Here is an 18,333-nt window from a genome sequence, read left to right as displayed (position 1 = left end):
CGGGCAGATTACACCTACCGAGTACAGCGGCGAGTCAGTGTCCTCGGCCGAGTACCTACTCGGTTGGTATAAACACTTTTTACGAGTGCAATTATTACACCGCAATTTCTCAGCCACACCACTGTCTCGGCCGAGTGACATTTTACATTTGCCCATTAGTATAGTAAATGCTGGGGTTAAGCTTTCTTATCCACTGATACCAAATTTACAAAAAGACCAAACGGAGAAATGAAGTATGAAAGTATTTCGTCAGTCTACTGCTACTTGTAGTACAGTACGTGGCAGAAAGTAATGGCAGACCTACATTGGCCTTTAGAATGAGATCTCGGCTTTGTAGAGCGTTGTCTCTATCACTCATACCTATGTGACGTTTTGTCAGTCTTAACGACAGAGACCAAGCTCTACAAAACCACTATCTCTTCTTAAAGGTCGATGCACATTATTTTCTGCCGCGTACTGTACAGTTAGTACAAGATTGAACAATGCATTTATCGTTTATCGTTTCGTTTACTCCTCACGGTCAATGTTTACGTATTGTCCGGCAGTATGAGTTGGCCATAACAGTCAGTATTGGACTCATCGAGTAAAAGAAATAGTAAACGTGATGGTCCAACTCTCGCCACAATTTGTCTCTCTTACACGTTCGCAAAAAAAGGGGGACAGATATACGCTGCCATTTTGTTGAGTTTGGCATTTATTATTTCGTTTATTGACGTTTTTGACAGATTGACAATGACAGATTGACAGCGTGACAATGACAAACAAGTGACAGTCCACTACTTAGTCTATGGTGTGTGTGTCTATGGTAATTTGTCTAAGATCACTAAAAACCTCAAGAAACTTGTGTCCAGAGCCAAATTTTCATCAGATTAAAAAAAAAGTTACCGCTTTCTAGTCTGTTACTCTGTCATTGTCAGTAAAAAAATAAATCAAAACAAACCAACGAAACCAACATAACCTTTTATCATAACTGAAACTGAGAGTTGAGACTGAAACAAACGGAACAATCGCTTTAGTTTTAACTAGAAAACTGAAGTTTTACTGATTATTAGGTATATATTATTGTACGTAATACAACTTTGTAGAAACAACTTCGACAAGGAAGCTGACAGAAAAATAAGCTGGGCTGGGCAGCATTTGGAAAATTGCGTCAAGTCTTCAATTCGTCGATACCCCAAAGCCTAAAGACGAAAGTCTTTAATGAATGTGTCCTACCTGTGATGACGTATGGTGCTGAAACGTGGACACTGACAGTTGGCCTTGTCCACAAGTTCAAAGTCGCTTAGCGGGCTATGTTGGGTAACTCTGAGGGACAAAATCCGTAACAACGAAATCCGTTGGATGACCAGAGTGACTGACATAGCCCTGTACTGGCAGTGGGCAGGCCACGTCTGCCGCAGAACCGATGGGGCAGACGTGTTCTGAAGTGGAGACCGCGTATCAGCAAGCGCAGTGTGGGACGACCTCCAACCCGCTGGACTGACGACCTTAAGTAAGTTTACTCTCTCTCTTCGGATCACGCTCACATAATGTACTAATTACTAGGTAATACAAATCTCTTGATCTGAATTTGGACACATAGACAAGTGGCCAGGTTTGAAGAGTATAGTTAAATCATAACATAACTTCATATGTACCTACCTACTTAAATAATTACTGTCTACTAGGTACCTAGCATTAAATGAGTTCAAAAAGGGCTGAGCCATCATTAATAATTATATTTGTTAGAACAGTTTTGACTACTGACCGCTTGATAAATGACAACACATTTTAGACATAATCTTGTGGTACACTGAAGTTAAAGTTGCAATAAAACATCTAGGTAATCTATTACAGAAAGGCAACTCTTTAATAATCAATTCAGTTTTCTTTGTTTAAGACATGTAATTAAGTTCGGGACCTTGAGTTTGAGCTGTATTTTAGTGTATGTATAAAGGTTATCTGTCTATCTATCTGCTGGCTTTTTACAGCTCATCCGTTCAACCAATTTTGACAAAAGGTACAAAGATCTTTCATCCTGGGGATGGATATAGCCTATTTTTAAATAAACTAGGCTCTGAAAATCGAACAGTTCCCACAAGATAAATGAAGTTGCGAGTATAAATTATTTAGTGTGGAGCTTTGTTACATGCTGGAGAAGGAGATAGGCTACTTTTACCCTTTAAATCAGCGCGGATAAAGTCACGGGCATCATCTACTTATTAATTAATATTATAAATAAAACTTAGACCTCATTAAGATAGATAGTAAAATAAGAAGAATAGTTCTTGTCTAATTAGCAATTTAAAAAATTAAAGATCAATAATTTCTATTTTTTCAGTGATAACTGTGGACCAGTTAGTTACGTTATGTTAACAGCCTGTGAATGACCACACCACCTGCCTAATCCACTTTGTTAGAAGAATGCAAGTTGATTTTGCTGCATCAAGACTACACTCTACAGAATCCTCATAAGTCGTCTAAGTGCAGTAACACTGCGCAACAAACTACAGTTTTATAACAATATAAAAATTTAATAGTAAATAAAATGTTTTTTGTCTCTGCTTTTCTATTATGAACATAGTGTTTTTATAGCTAGTCATGCCATAAGATTCTTTTATAGGCATTTTAATTCATACCTACATACAACGGGCTAGCTTTTGAGACTTGCCGCCTTGATGGAGAAAAGAAGAGGAGATAGGGACGTTCCGGAGTCTCTGGATTCATCCATACAAAACGTGAGTGAGTCTCTGGCTGAAGGAGTGAAGGGGTTGACTTACCCCGCCGCCCCCTACCGAGGCTGTTTTAAGTCAATGACAATTTTATCAAAATTAAAAATCATTTAAAAAAGTATACATCCCCGGCGGAAAATCACTCCTTCCAAGGGAATGATTTCCCTCCCCTCCCTTTTACCTCAGCTACCCCCATCAAGGCTGCACGTTTCAAAATGTTCATACAAATAAACAAAATTGAGAATTGCCTGTTACGTTCTCAATAAGCTCATAATTAAAAAAATTGTGAGCTAATCTTTGAAGTGTTGAACCGATTTTGATGAGACTTGGTGCACAAACAGTTGGGGACAGTGTGGCTAATTCTGTTAGACGAGGTCTAAATGTATTGCTATCCTTTTCTGCAGTGCAGGGAGCTTATGAAAGGAACAGCAATACACATAAACCTGTCATTTTAATTTAGTTTTGATCATAGATTCCCGGAAATATCCAGGCAGGCAAATTCCAGAATACTTTTTAACTATTATTAGTATCATCTGAAAACTTACTTTTTTTAGGATGAAATAAAACAAATTAAATTCTTTTGTTTAAATTTAAATTAGATACTATAAGTAGGTAGGTATGCGTATAAGTATTTTACATCAGCTGTAAAATTCATAAGGTGTATTTAAGTAGGTACATCATAAACAGTTCAAATTATATAGGTATTCTACAAGTCTGATGACCCCCAGGTTAGTTGCAGTCTTGACTCTTGAATTAAGTTAGGTTCTAGTGGCCCTAGCTTAGGTAGCTGGAAGATAGGCAACATAATCTGGTAAGTATAGGTTAGGTACCATAGATGATCTGCAACCTGAAAATAATAATTTATTTTAGAAAAATACTTAATATAATAAGCTAGCTAAATTTGGTAGGTAGGTCCATTTCATACAAAATTTTACTAACTTATACCCTTCTATACTAGATTGTGCCCGCGATTTTGTCCGCGAGGACTACACAAATTTCAATTAGATAGATCAGTCAGTCAGCTTTTCCTTTTTTATATATAGATAAATTAAGTACCTACTTTCTTGTTTGTGAATGGATGCAAGTAATGGTAGGTAGTAGGTAGGTATTTTCTGTTATTGTATGTATGTTTCTTAATATACCTGGTAGGTAGGTACCTACCTAGGTTTCTATTCTGGTGAAAAAATGGGTTGATTTTATCAGATGTAGGTACCAACTTATATGTATAATTGAATCATAAATTAATGTAAGTAGGCACCTACTTAGTAGGAAATTTGAGCCACACGTTTGATGTACCTACCCATAAGGCTTAGAATAATATTATGTAGGTATTAGGTACCTAGGTATAGGTAGGTAATAAATTGTGCATATCTTACCTTTGCCTCAATGATCAAGGTGTGACATACTCTTTGTGATCGATCTTACAACGCTACAAGTAAATGCATTCTGCGAGCTATATGTATGGATGGCTATCGCTGCACAAAATGATTCATCCGAGATGCACTATTATCATTATCTATCATTTTAGCCTGTGGATGTCTGTCTTCTACATCCAATCATCGCTGCACAAAATGATTCATCCGAGATGCACTATTATCATTATCTATCATTTTAGCCTGTGGATGTCTGTCTTCTACATCCAGTCATCGCTGCACAAAATGATTCATCCGAGATGCACTATTATCATTATCTATCATTTTAGCCTGTGGATGTCTGTCTTCTACATCCAGTCTTGAGGCATCCTCATTCAGCCACTTCACGTTAGGTACCTACTCTATAATATGAACGGTCCATCGGTCGGTACCCCACTAGGTACTTGTAGGTATGCTGTGGTACCAAATCTCAACTCAGTAGGAACGCAGGCATGGATTGTTCACTGCCACTTCAACTTGCTGGGTGGTTTCGACTATGTGAGAACCTGTTTCTTTGACGGATGCTCAACCAAGTACGACAGGCATGGATTGTTCACTGCCACTTCAACTTGCTGGGGGGTTTCGACTATGTGAGAACCTGTTTCTTTGACGGATGCTCAACCCAGTACGACAGGCATGGATTGTTCACTGCCACTTCAACTTGTTGGGGGGTTTCGACTATTTGAGAACCTGTTTCTTTGACGGATGCTCAACCCAGTACGACAGGCATGGATTGTTCACTGCCACTTCAACTTGTTGGGGGGTTTCGACTATGTGAGAACCTGTTTCTTTGACGGATGCTCAACCCAGTACGACAGGCATGGATTGTTCACTGCCACTTCAACTTGCTGGGGGGTTTCGACTATGTGAGAACCTGTTTCTTTGACGGATGCTCAACCCAGTACGACAGGCAAGGATTGTTCACTGCCACTTCAACTTACGGGGGGGTTTGGGCTATGTGAGAACCTGTTTCTTTGACGGATGCTCAACCCAGTACGACATGCATGGATTGTTCACTGTCACTTCAACTTGCTGGAGGGTTTGGGCTATGTGAGAACCTGTTTCTTTGACCGATACACTGCGCACATCACAAATTACGCCGCTGAACCAAATTTAAGTTACACAATCACGACGGTTAGCTTTGACTACCTTCCCAAACATTCTCCTTGCCTCCGTGGGCAAATTAAGGCACTTCACTTATTAAATTTCATCATTTTGTTTAATTATCAATAAGCTTTCACGCTTCTCTCACCGAGTATTTTTTGGTGAGTTACAATTCGACTATCGACTCGTATCCATAAGCGAAAATGACGTCATTTACTAGTTTTAGGACGTCAAACTTAGGACTCGTACTGCCAAATTACTCGATATTGGTATTGGTGTAGGTAAACGCAAACCATTCTCGATGGTGACGTAGTTATGTGGTAATTGGTATCGTAAAGTTGAAAGCTATACTCGCAAACACTCGATCATCTTTAGTTCGCAATATTTCCGCTGTGTCGCTGCCTGTAGATGTATGGAAACAGTCGATTTCGACTTTGGTATTTTTAAAACTATGAAATCTTATACTAACTGTACTGTACTAAATCTTTATTCGACTTTATAAACGTCGCGTTTATAGAGTGGCACACGAACCCAGGGTTGATTTTTTTTTGAAACATAACATTTTTGTTTAATACAGGATTAATACATTTTTAAAACAGTTTAAAAGTGTTTTTTTTTTCTAATTTTAAACATGTTTAAAACACTTGTTTTAAACATGATTCAAATTTTTGAAAGAAAACTAGCAAGGCTATATATATATACCTATATCTTCTATAGAAAATTCTTAGAATTTGTGACAGTGAATAAAGCCTATAGAGGACTGTATCCGATACGGCGAATATGTTAAGCCAATTTGTGTCAGTGCACGGCTCGGGCGGCAGGAGTGAGCGGTTGTTTCAATCAGTATCGTATAACGTGCAACGCTAGTCGATACCCTTCATGATTAACGGCAACCTACTTGCTATAATATAGTCTTTTCTCTCGCTACACGGAATCATCATCATCATCATCATCATCAACCGATAGACGTCCACGGCTGGACATAGAGTAGAGTCTCTTGTAGGGACTTCCACACGCCACGGTCTTGCGCTGCCTGTATCCAGCGGCTCACCAGAAGACTCGACCCGTCGCGTGTCGCGTCGTTCCTTCGTACGTATGTCGTGGCTCGCTTCGCTCACTTGTCATTTTAATTTAGTTTAGAGATTGTTTACGATAGAATTAGCCACAGACCACAGTATCTGATGTCACAGTAATCAATGTTTCTAAAGATGCTATAATTTCAATTTGACCTTCATAAATGTTAATAATTAATTTCGCAAAACTGATCGTAAGCAGTAAACACTTCCAAGTATTTGATTTCGGCGTTTACGCGAGGAATTCAACACAGAATTTGGGGAACTCGTTCCAAGCACCGCTCGGATACCTTTGATACATTTCTGTGACAGCGTGGATCATATTTTTCATCAAGTTTATGTCGCAATATTATGCAGATTAATAACAGTTAAAATATATATTTTTTACTTATCCGAACTAAAATTTTGTAATTATAAAAAGGAAAAGATAATAAGTGGACAGGGAAGCACTTTTCTCTAAGAGACCTCTTCCAGTGACCCTTGGCAGTGGGAGAAGTTCTAAGGGAAGAAGAATAGGTATAGGTATAACAAAGACAGGAAGTGGGATTGATATAAAATGCTTTGACATTTAATGAAAACACAGGTGATCGGTGAAGGAAGGTGCGTGCATTTCTAGATGGTTTTAGCACATGCACGCCAAGTCAACTGCATGCCTTCTGCACGTAGACTGCAAACGGCAGAGTTGCGATGCAGTTGTATTAACTGCTCAATAATGCACTTTTGCACTCCGTCTGTCTAGACCCTAAAAAGGGAAATACCCGGCTTATAACCTCTTCTATTATCTTTTCCTATGCAACCTTGTTTGGAAGGTTCAACATTAAAGAGGATGCAAATTAATCATATTAAGATGAACGTTGTATGCGCTTACATAATTAGAATTACACAACACCGGCGCTCGACTCCGGAGCCCGTGTCAAAGAAATCTACATTAAGCTAAGTAAATAAAGCAACATCTCTCACTGAAAATTCGTTTAAGATTTTACCGAGGTGTTAGGATATATTTAATTAGGTAGGTAGGTACCTTGAAGAATTTTAAAACATTCCCTCGACTAAATATTGTTTGAAAATAAGTATGGAGGCATAGACCTATGGGGCTTGACATTATTTTGTACATAGGTATAGATCTAATAGGTAGTGTTTTACTTGTGGGTAGGTACATCTATAACTAATATTCAGGGAACACAATATTAAGTTAGACACTTACCTACCAACAAAGACTACAATCTCACTACTTCTAAAATTGCATGCCCACGACTTTGTCCATGTGATTTTTTTAAAACTGATTTACCAAGTTACAAAATATGAGTTTACCACTCCCCAGGTTTTTAACTATATCACTGCAAAAATCACATCAATCTGTTTGTTCCGTTACGGCGTGATTGAAGGACAAAACTACAACTTTTGCATTTGAAATTTTTTTTAAATTTAGATACAAGTTAGCCCTTTACAGCAAATTTAACCTGGTGGTAAGTGATAATGCAGTCTAAGATGGGAGCGGGCTAACCTGGAAGTGGTATGGCAGTTTTTTTATTACTATTTAACCCATGTCCCATTGGTTTCTACACGGCATCGTACCGGAACGCCAAATCGCTAGGCGGCACGGCTTTGCCGGTAGGATGGTAACTAGCCACGGCTGAAGCCTCCCACCAGACCAGAGCTATATGGCTATGTTTGAGATCAAATTAATTAAGATATCTAATCATCCTGTATTCCTTTTGCAAAGTCGAAAAAGGTTTTCAATAGCTGCATGGGTGGGTAGCTTTGAAGGATATTGCAGCAAGTAGCTGTGCCAAAACGGAAACATTATGGTTCTACCGCTGGGTTTGCTTTCCGACAGCTGCTGAGCTTTCGCGAAGGTTAGTTGATTTACTCTATAAAATTTAATATACTAGATGATGCCTTTGTCCGCGTGGATTTGGGTTTTGAGATTCCCGAGGGAACTTTTCGATTTTCTGAGATGTCTTAGTATGTTCGTAGTATGCTCTTTGGGATACAGACTATCTGTGTATCAAATTTTATTAAAACCGGTAGAAAGGATGGGCCTTGAAAAAGTGACAGAACAGACAGACAGATAAGGCACACTTTCATTTATAACTTGTTTGTATAGAAATTTTATTATGATTTCTATGAAAATATGCACACGTGCATTGTAAAGTCAACATCAGCTTCTGAGGATGCTTCGGTGTATGATTCAAACATGCATACAGTGTCTTGTAGGATTTGTGTGATGTTACGTCGTACCAGTGTTATATTATGCATAGAGCCCGCCCTCCCGTACGATGGATAGCAAAAGCTGCACGTTACACCTCACATGTTTATTTTCCGATCTTCTTCTTTGCCATTACTCTGTAGATAGAGCGGTCGTGGTCGTCACTGCAGAGCTGTGGCAAGAACAATTCCTCCTGATGGCTGCCTTCCTTATGCACTCATGTAGGGAGATGTCCATCGCAGCCCGTACTTGGTCTGTCTATCTCATGCTTTGGCGTCATCTATACTCTTCTTTGAACTTTTAGACATTCAAATGAGACATCATCGCGTCTAGAATGTAGATATGAGCCTATTTATTTTCCGATAAATAACATTAAAAACTACAAGATTTTTTTAAATTAAGTAGATAAGAATAGGTACCTACAAAGAACATTCGCTAAGAAAGTATTACGAGTTTTTTTTAAAGATGGTGCCCTTCGTCAGGGATTTAATAAAGTACAAGCTCCACTTTCGTAAAATGACACCTCCGGGCATCTTCGACGCCCAACAAACGTTCCGTGAAATTAAGAGGCAACCCGGTTCCCGCGCAAACTATTACATCTTATATTACGCTTTTGTATTCTCAAATGAAATCATTCTTAACATAACATTTTAGATAGAGGGCTTATTCTATGGTATCAATAAATAATTGAAATCAAGCGTAAGTACCTGTAGTCCGCGACAGGTTGAGATGGCAATCGGGTATGAGGAGGAGGGACGCCCCGCACACCCGCACGTCACCCGCGCTCGCTCGCACCGGGATATCGCGGGAGCTGTGCGGATGTGCAGGGCGTTCCCTCCCCGATTGCCATTTCAACCAGTCGTGTACTATACGTAGATATTAGAGAGAGTTCAACAGAAACAAAATATCTGATCTCTATCCGAAATACTTGGATGAGTTGGTTGTGGGCTTCATTTCAGACTGGGGTGCGTTTAGGATCCTCGTAGCTGTAGTTTCAAGTTTACGTATTTAATTATCACCATTTTTCTGATATTGTGATTGATATTTTGTGATTATTTTTTGTGTACAATGGTGCCCAACACAAAGATAGATTCCTTCTATATCAATGGTACCTATAGTCCGGACAAAATGACTCCTCACACGCCATTTTGACTCTATCGGTCAACTGGCATGTCAAAAGTACGGTTCGCCCACGGGTTTGCCTTTAAAATAGGACTAAAATCGTTGACATGAAATTTGACACAAAAAGTTCAAATGGCACCTGAGGAGTTACTCAATTTGTAGGCTTTTATTTGACTTAGGTATCTACGAATACAAGAATCAGTACTTATTTGGTATAGGTCATAGACTGATTATACATATATAGGTACAGTTTCTATCTGCTATTTGGTGTTTAACAGCACGATGAAATAAAATGGGTCCAAACATCGCTACTCGTAGTAGAAACATTTCCAAGTGAAGTGACATTTCTTATGAGTGACAATCCGAAATCTGAGATTAAATTCATGCCCTGAGGTACAATTCACTCAGAATAAAACAGCGCATCGTCCACGCTGCCGGGGAATGAAAAATGGAAATATTATTCCAGTTCAGCGATATAAATGTTTCACTAGATGCGGCACTTCATAGTAACAACACGTTCCAACGAACATCGCTGTCGCTGCCCTCACTTATCAATCGCAATCCGACCACAGTCCATTTCGACGAACATAGACTTAAAATTAGAACAGGCTAAAGCTACGTATAACGCGTAAAATTTAACTCCTCACGTGCCATTTTAACTTTTTGTGTCAAATTCATGTCAAAAGTACGATTTTAATCCTTATTTTAAAGATAAACCGTACTTATGACATGATAGTTGACCCATAGAGTTAAAATAGCGCGTGAGGAGTCATTTTTAATGGACTATATATGAAAGTAATTTAGATTTATCGCACAAGTTTAGTTTTTAGAAACAGAAAGCGTTTAAAACGGATTACGATTAATAGGAGTGTGGACACCGATATTCATTGGAACATGTTGTTACTACAAAGTGCCGCATCTAGTGGAACATTTTAATCGCTGTTCCAACTCTACCTACTTGTCAACCGAACAAGGATAGTTTTTCTGAAACCCTTAAATTATTCATGTTGTTCGAGCAGTTTTTCAGTTGATGAAAATATTGAGTTGATTGATTGAATGCGATTTGTAGATTTTTCGATAGGGTTTATTTACGATCAAGCTACTGAGATCATTGACCTATACCATTTATTATACTAGATGACGCTCGTGACTTCGTCCGCGTAGATTTAGGTTTGTTAAAAATCGCAATGAAACCTTTCGATTTTCCGGGATAAAAAGCATCCTATATCCGTATAAGGGATGCAAGTATAGTTATCTCCGTGGAAATAGGCCACGGAGGCTGAAATTCGGTCAGGTAGGCATTATTATATTATTTTGTAATAGCCCGAGCCCCGTAAGTTTTTCACGGCAGCACAGCATACCACAATCAGCTGGCAGGACTAATTTGCCATTATCAGGCAACGCAATAGAACCTTTACGTACCTTTTTTAGGGTTCCGTACCTCAAAAGCGAATCACACCAAATGCTCTCTTCTTCTTTGGAAAGTCCCTAACTTTCAACTTTATCAAACACCTTCACAAAATTTCATTTAGACCCTTACTTCTAAAGTTATCACGTTTTTTAATTAGGTACAAATTATAAACCTAGTACGTAACGTAGTTATTTCCGGTGAGATCCTTAGCTTACCTTCCTATTGATTTCCCTACAGACTTTAAAACCTCCATATTATTGTAAGTTTTCTGAAGTTGTAGACCGTGAAACGTAATTCGAGATAGGTTATAAAAAGAAACTTTTCTGGATAGCAAAGAGAATGCAGTCCCTTTAGCGTAATTTATGTGACCGTGCATTCACAACTCCCCTGGGACGAACAGGAGATTGGTACTTGCAAGGTTGGACTTACCTGCCCGCCAACTTGAAATTTATGCTTCTAAAATCTTTTATATATCACTTATCTTGTCTAGACTGTATATGTATATTTCTGTCTCTAAGTTCGACTACCTAATAACATGATTCCGAAAGAGTTCTCAGATTTGCCATTGAATAAAAAACACGCTGATAAACAACATACCTAATAATATTGTTAAGTTTTCGCAGTTTTCATCATTATTTAGCACAGCATGCAGAGTAAAGGTATCGTACTTACAAACAAATTCACATTTACCTACTTTATAGAGCAGACTAGCTTTTGCCTGCAACTTTGTTCACGTGATAGAATATATACTTGATATTGTATAGCCCTCGGGGATAATGTACCCTTTTATGTCAGTGAAAGAATTTTCAGAATCGGGTTAATTGTTCAGTAGATGACCTCCCACATCCAAACTAACAAATTTTACCACTTTATAATATCAGTAGGTATAGATAAGCTTACTCGTGTGAAACGGGGTCAGTCAGTTAGTTTATATACCTAATCATCGTGCGCGTTGTAACAATTTTGTATTTTATACACATTTCTTTAGGTTACTTGTGTCGCAACCAATTCGTTAGCCGTGTTACTCAAGTAGGTAATTAAGTAGTTATTTATTTTTCGTATGAGGATAATGAGGTTTCCGCTTTGGAAGGTACAAGGTACAGTTCCACTTGGGAAATCGAACCCAATGAAGGTAAGCCTGTCGTATCTAATAATTACCTTCGTCCTATCAACTATTGTTCCAATATTATTATGATGCTTGCTTCAAGTATCCATGACGGTTGCTCTATAATATTTTTTTCGATATTACCTAATCGTATGTTAGAAATCGTATGTCCTGTCGCGTACTATATAGTCTGCGACAGGTTGAAATGGCAATCGATCGGTAGGCCCCGCACATCCGCACGTTACCCGCACTCGCCCGTACCGGGTTAGCGTGGAGCTGTGCGGGGCGTTCCCTCCCCGATTTTCATTTCGACCTGTCGCAATACTTTAGTTAGTTATTGATCTCAAAATAGTCGTACCTACCAAATAATTTTGTTTATCACTTCATAGGTACTATGTGTTAATAATTTTTCAGATTTTTCTATATTACTAAATAGGTATTTATCCATACTTAATAGTTAGATGCGCAGACATTCAATTTATTTAAAACAGCCACTTTGATGCAGAAAAAAGACTGCTAGTTAGATTATTATGTTAAATCTATTCTTATTGTCGTTACATTGTTTCGGATAGATAAACAAGCTATTATTTGCTTCAATCACGATTCCAGGCATTAACTTGATTTTGCCTCGCACCAGATCTGCGGATAACTTTTCCCACAAGCATCATACAAATAAATTGTTTCCTGTCTTTATTGCTCTCGGCTTGAGCGTTTTTCCTGCCACGTTATTGTCTTTGGGAATTCTCGCATCGTCAACCGTGTATCTGATTCTATTGCCATTGCCATTCTCTACAAATAATAATATCTAGGTACGCAATCTTTATTTCAGTCGATATTGTTGATGCCAATAAGCCAAGCATGGACCGATGTTTTTAAGGCTTTTATTAGCATTTTTGACACGTCAATGGAGCTGCCACACCTAGATAGTGTGAAATGAAATAATGAGGTCGTTTGACACCAATAACTGTTGAGGGTTAGCCGAAAATGCCCATGTTCCTTTGGAATAATCCTAACGACACTTTTTACTTAATATAGGTAAGTAGGTACTTTATAATGTAGGAACTATTTTTAATTAGATAAGTAACCCAACGAAAATTGAAAAAGGATTTATGTATTGTCAAAAAGTTGGATATTATAAAAGAATGCAAATGAATTACATCATGAGCGTTATATATGCGCTTCCAAATTATAATTACTTACTTAGGTACTTGTACAAAACGAACGCAGCGCCGCTTCAGAGCCGCTGTCAAAGAAATCTACATCTTAGTAGGTAAGTAAACAAAATAACATTTCTTACTCCTCATTCGTATAAGATCTGCCAGAAGGTGTAGAATATTTAATTCCTTTCAGAATTTCCATTGCGGAATTTTAGAACTTAGGTGAGCTCCCCTGAAAATGACACGACGCCGCCGTGATCATATTCTGATGTAACCTTTCCTGTATCTTTTATAATTATCATTATTTAGACTAACTGACTCGCACTGACTTTGCACAGGCGGGCTTATATACGTTCTATAAAAAATGTGTCATCTGTACTGTCTGTACCGGTCTACTGTTTAAAAAATATAGTAAAATTTTGTTACTTTCCGAGTTTGTAGTTACGCAGGGCCAGAAGGCATTGTTTTAAACAAATATCTATAACAAGTATTTTTAACATGTTTTTGTTTTAAAGTTTAAAGTACAGTTTTAAACGTTTAAAAAATAAAGCTATCAAATCAACGTGGTTGCCATTAAATCAGGGTACCTTGACGAGGGTCGAAAGTTTAGCGGATTATAACAAGTGGCAGCACTAACTGTCACGAGCAGACCTGGCCACACCGCGTCTCACGGCTTAATCGACAAACTTTCCCCTACGATCCCAGTTTTTGTGGAATTGCGGCGCAACGCTCCACCGCTAATTTATGCGACCACTGAATAGAAAGAGCACTCCACTCGTTCTGCTCCCATTACGTATTCAGGACGTCTTTTAATCGAATATACGCAAGTAATCCCATCCGTAATACTTTTTACGATATAGGCTTTTTACATGAACAAAGGACAGTAAATAATTGGCATGGTTAGTGCTTAGCAACTAAGGATGGATTTAAGAAGTGGACCCATCAAAATATTTGGTGCTTTGACTTTGAGGTCGATGTCGACTGTCGAAGTAACGAATGTTGATGTCGATTGTCGACTGTCGACGAAGTTCGATGTTAACTGTCGAAGAAACGAAGGTCAACGTCAAAGTGACGTCAAATGTCGAGGTAACGAAGGTCGATGTCCACTGTCGAGGTATCTAAGATGTATGGGGAGTGGGGACAGTCGACTTGTCGAGTTAACGAAGGCCGAAGTCGACTTTCGAGGTAACGAAGGTGAAGGTCGACTGTCGAGGTAACGAAGATCGCTATCAACTGTCAAGGTGACTTACCTATGTTAATATTGATAAGTTCGATGTGCGAAATAACCAGCTCTTAGTTATAAGATGTGATGTGTAGCACAGTTTGGAAAATAAACGTCATTTCTTTCGTCGATGTCGAGCTAACGAGATCCATGCTGGTGTTGAATGTCGATGTCGGACCAAAAATTCTCAGGACTGAAAATGGTTCGATACCTATATACTGTACACGGTAGTACTTTCATCTGAAATTAGGTGCAGTACGCGGCAGATCAAAATGTACATCGACCTTTAGAAAGTGGCAATCGGCTAATTTCGGCTTCCTCTAGGAAGCGTTATCTCTCTCGCACGAAATACTAACATTCCGGTATCTATTTAGGAGCTGTTAAAACAATGATTTACTTCTTTTGATGATTCTTTTTATTCTTTGTATAAAATACACCAATTTTTGGGTTCCGTACCTCAAATGAAAAATAGAACCCTTATAGGATCACCTCGCTGTCTGTATAATATACAATACCAAATGTCAGCTCTACGTTCTACGTATTACATTTCAAATGTAATACGTAGAACGTAGAGCTGATTTCCTAGTTCCATGATCTAAACTAGCATTCATATTTTAATTTTATTTTATTTTATGCCTGCCCTCTATGTACACTATGTAGAATTAATAATTAAATCCCTGGAACAGGATGATGCAATGCTGTGTCACATTATCCGTTCGACGCCATCTGTTTCCCGTGCTGCAAACTACTAAAGAACAAGTAGAGTACACGACGACACGACGGGCAGTTGTGTGGAAGAAAGACCACAAGGTTGTTATTTATATAAATAGATGTCGCTACTGAACATTTGGTACATAATTTTGTATTATTTTGTATTTTTTTAATATTTTAAAATGAGTTCAAAATTGCCTGAAATAAATGACTATTATTTTTTTTTAAATTAAAATAAAAAAAAAACATTATTCCAAAAGTATAACTCAGAATGAAAATTAGGTACTTCTCTTACTACTTAGTTAATCATCATCATCATCATTATCAACCCATCGCTGGCTCACCATTGTACTGACTACTGAGCTGTGAGCATGAGTCTCCTCTCAGAATGACAACTGTTTGCTATTAGTCCATCATGATGGCCAAATGCAGATTGGCAGACCTCACACACCTTTGAGAACATTATGGAGACCCCTCAGGCATGCAGGTTTCCTCATGATGTTTTCCCTCACCGTTAAACCATACGCTATCAAAACTTACCTTGGAATACAAGGATTCAAACACGTGGTCCTCACGTTTGCATTGCGAATATTCACACCATGGTACTACCCGACACCCGACATCACTTTACCAGTAAGTAGGTACATCTATTTTGTATTGAGCAATTAATCTTTAAGATGTAATAAATCACATTTTAATGCCGCATTTATAGCATCATGTGGATGCATTAGTCTTTATCACGGTGTACGAGTAACAGCGTTTCCACGGTAAGTATGCGATCCGATATTGGGAGGTAAAAATTGTATGAAACGGGCAGGCCAGGCAACGACATTAATTATTTGGGTAATTATGACTGTTTTCATAAAAGTTGGTAAAAATCTAAATGCAAATAGAAACAAGCCAATGTTTTTCTTTTTTTTAACTTTAGAGCTCATTTCACACTACCACAGCCTTGAAATATTTAAACTGTGACACTGCGGGATATAATAGTAGATTATTAACCAAGGGGATAAAGCAGTGTCTTCTGTCGCGGGTGACGATTTAAATCGCGAGCGTAACGAAGGACTCGAGGTTTACTCCCGAGCGTAGCGAGGGTGTTAAAAACTTAAATCACGAGCGAAGCGAAGGATTTAAGACGAGTCCTGAGTGTAGCGAGGGATTTAAGTTCACCCAAGACTAAGACAGCTTTATCACCGAGGTAAATACTCTACTTTTCGTACCATTTGCGAAAAAATTAACACAATATGAGATAAGCATTTATTAAACGTATTTTTAGAAAATTAACTTATTTATAAAAATAAATTAAATAAACTTAACGTTTATGTACCTATTTGAAGAAAACAAAAACGCGGCAAATTCCTAAAACGCGACTAATATTTTTTTGTCGGAAAAGCAAAGGCATCAAGCTCATACGGCCTCGTCGGTTTTCGTAATTTTATTTAATAATCATAACTGCATAATAAATGCGTATTCCTTTTTTAAAAAGATGTATAATGCTTTATATACAAACTCAATGGCGTAAACACAGATGTAGTCTGTCTGTCTGGTGGGAGGCCTCGGCCGTGGCTAGTTACCACCCTACCGGCAAAGCCGTGCCGCCAAGCAATTTAGCGTTCCGGTATGATGCCGTGTAGATACCAAAGGTGTATGGGTTTAATAAAAACTGCCATACTCCTTCCAGGTTAGCCCGCTCCCACCTTAGACTGCATCGTCACTTACCATTAGGTGAGATTGCAGTCAAGGGCTATCTTGTATCTGAATAAATAAATAAAAAGAAATAAAAAGTTCAGTATAAATTTCGGTACCTAAGTATTCCAAATTTAAATCACATTCTCTCCCTAGGGGATGAATGAAATTCAGTACAATTTTCTTTCCCTGTTTTTAACAGATTAAAAATGACTACTGTTATGTACGCTTTTTGTGGCATTGAATGTCACTTTTTTGAGCAAGTGGTACGAAAATTATATTATTATATTGGTCGATGTTGGAGTTCAACATTCGTACCAAGTTTTAGTTCTAAAAACTGCGCGAGTCAGACTCGCGCACCGAGGGTTCCGTACTCGGGTATTTTTTCGATATTTTGCACGATAAATCAAAAACTATTATGCATAAAAATAAGTGAAAATCTGTTTTAGAATTTATAGGTAAAACCCTTTCACTTTAGTTATCTTACCTTAAATTAAAATATAAATAAAATTGAAAATACTAATTATTTGTTAATGGAAACATTGAATTTTTTTTGTGATGTACTTAACCACAAATTTACGGTTTTCTGATTTATTCCTTTACTTGTGCTATAAGATCTACCTACCTGCTAAGTTTCACGATTCTACGTCAACAGGAAGTACCCTATAGGTTGTCTTGACAGACACGACAGACGGACAGACATATTTCCTTTTAGCTTAAAACACAAATATTGACCGGACTATAACATAATTTATCCGTAGTGTGAATTAAGCTTTCAGTCATTTTCAACAGTCACTATTTCGAACGGCCCTTCTTATAATTTCTAATTAGAAGACTAGCAATAGAAAAAATAATGCATTTAAAAAAAAGCGAGCCTATTCCGATTTCATACAAGTTCATCAGATATCGCTTCAGGTATTGTGGAAACGCTCAAAGATGCTAAACGATCTGAGGTACGTATGCTTAACAGTCATGAGTCGCCCCCGGCTGAATACGGATTTCATATGCAAAATGTTTGCTTTGACAAATTACCCCATTATAATAGGATCTCGGCGTGATAGGGATATTGACTTTATCGCGGATTTTGTAAGAGCTGCCAAATTGTGCTCGATTTGTTAAAGGATTGAGTAGATTTTTTTTTAAATTTGGGGTATCGCCTGGTTTGTCATATTATGTTAACATCATCGTAAGGAAGACAGAATTTTTTTATCGATTTTGTTTTGTTAAAAAATCTGTTGAAAGTAAACAGTTTTAGATAATGTTGATTAAAGAACTTGTCTGTGTACTAAATATTCGATTTTATGCATAGGTATCTTGTACGACAGACGAGTGTAAGACCTAATGTTTCTTGGAAAAATTTTGTATCGACTAGTAGAGTAAAATAGCGAGTGTTAATTTTTAGAATTTTTA

The sequence above is a fragment of the Maniola hyperantus genome, chromosome 6 (assembly GCF_902806685.2).
Source record: "Maniola hyperantus chromosome 6, iAphHyp1.2, whole genome shotgun sequence".
NCBI classification, from domain to species: Eukaryota; Metazoa; Arthropoda; class Insecta; order Lepidoptera; family Nymphalidae; genus Maniola; species Maniola hyperantus.
This window is presented reverse-complemented; position numbering follows the sequence as displayed.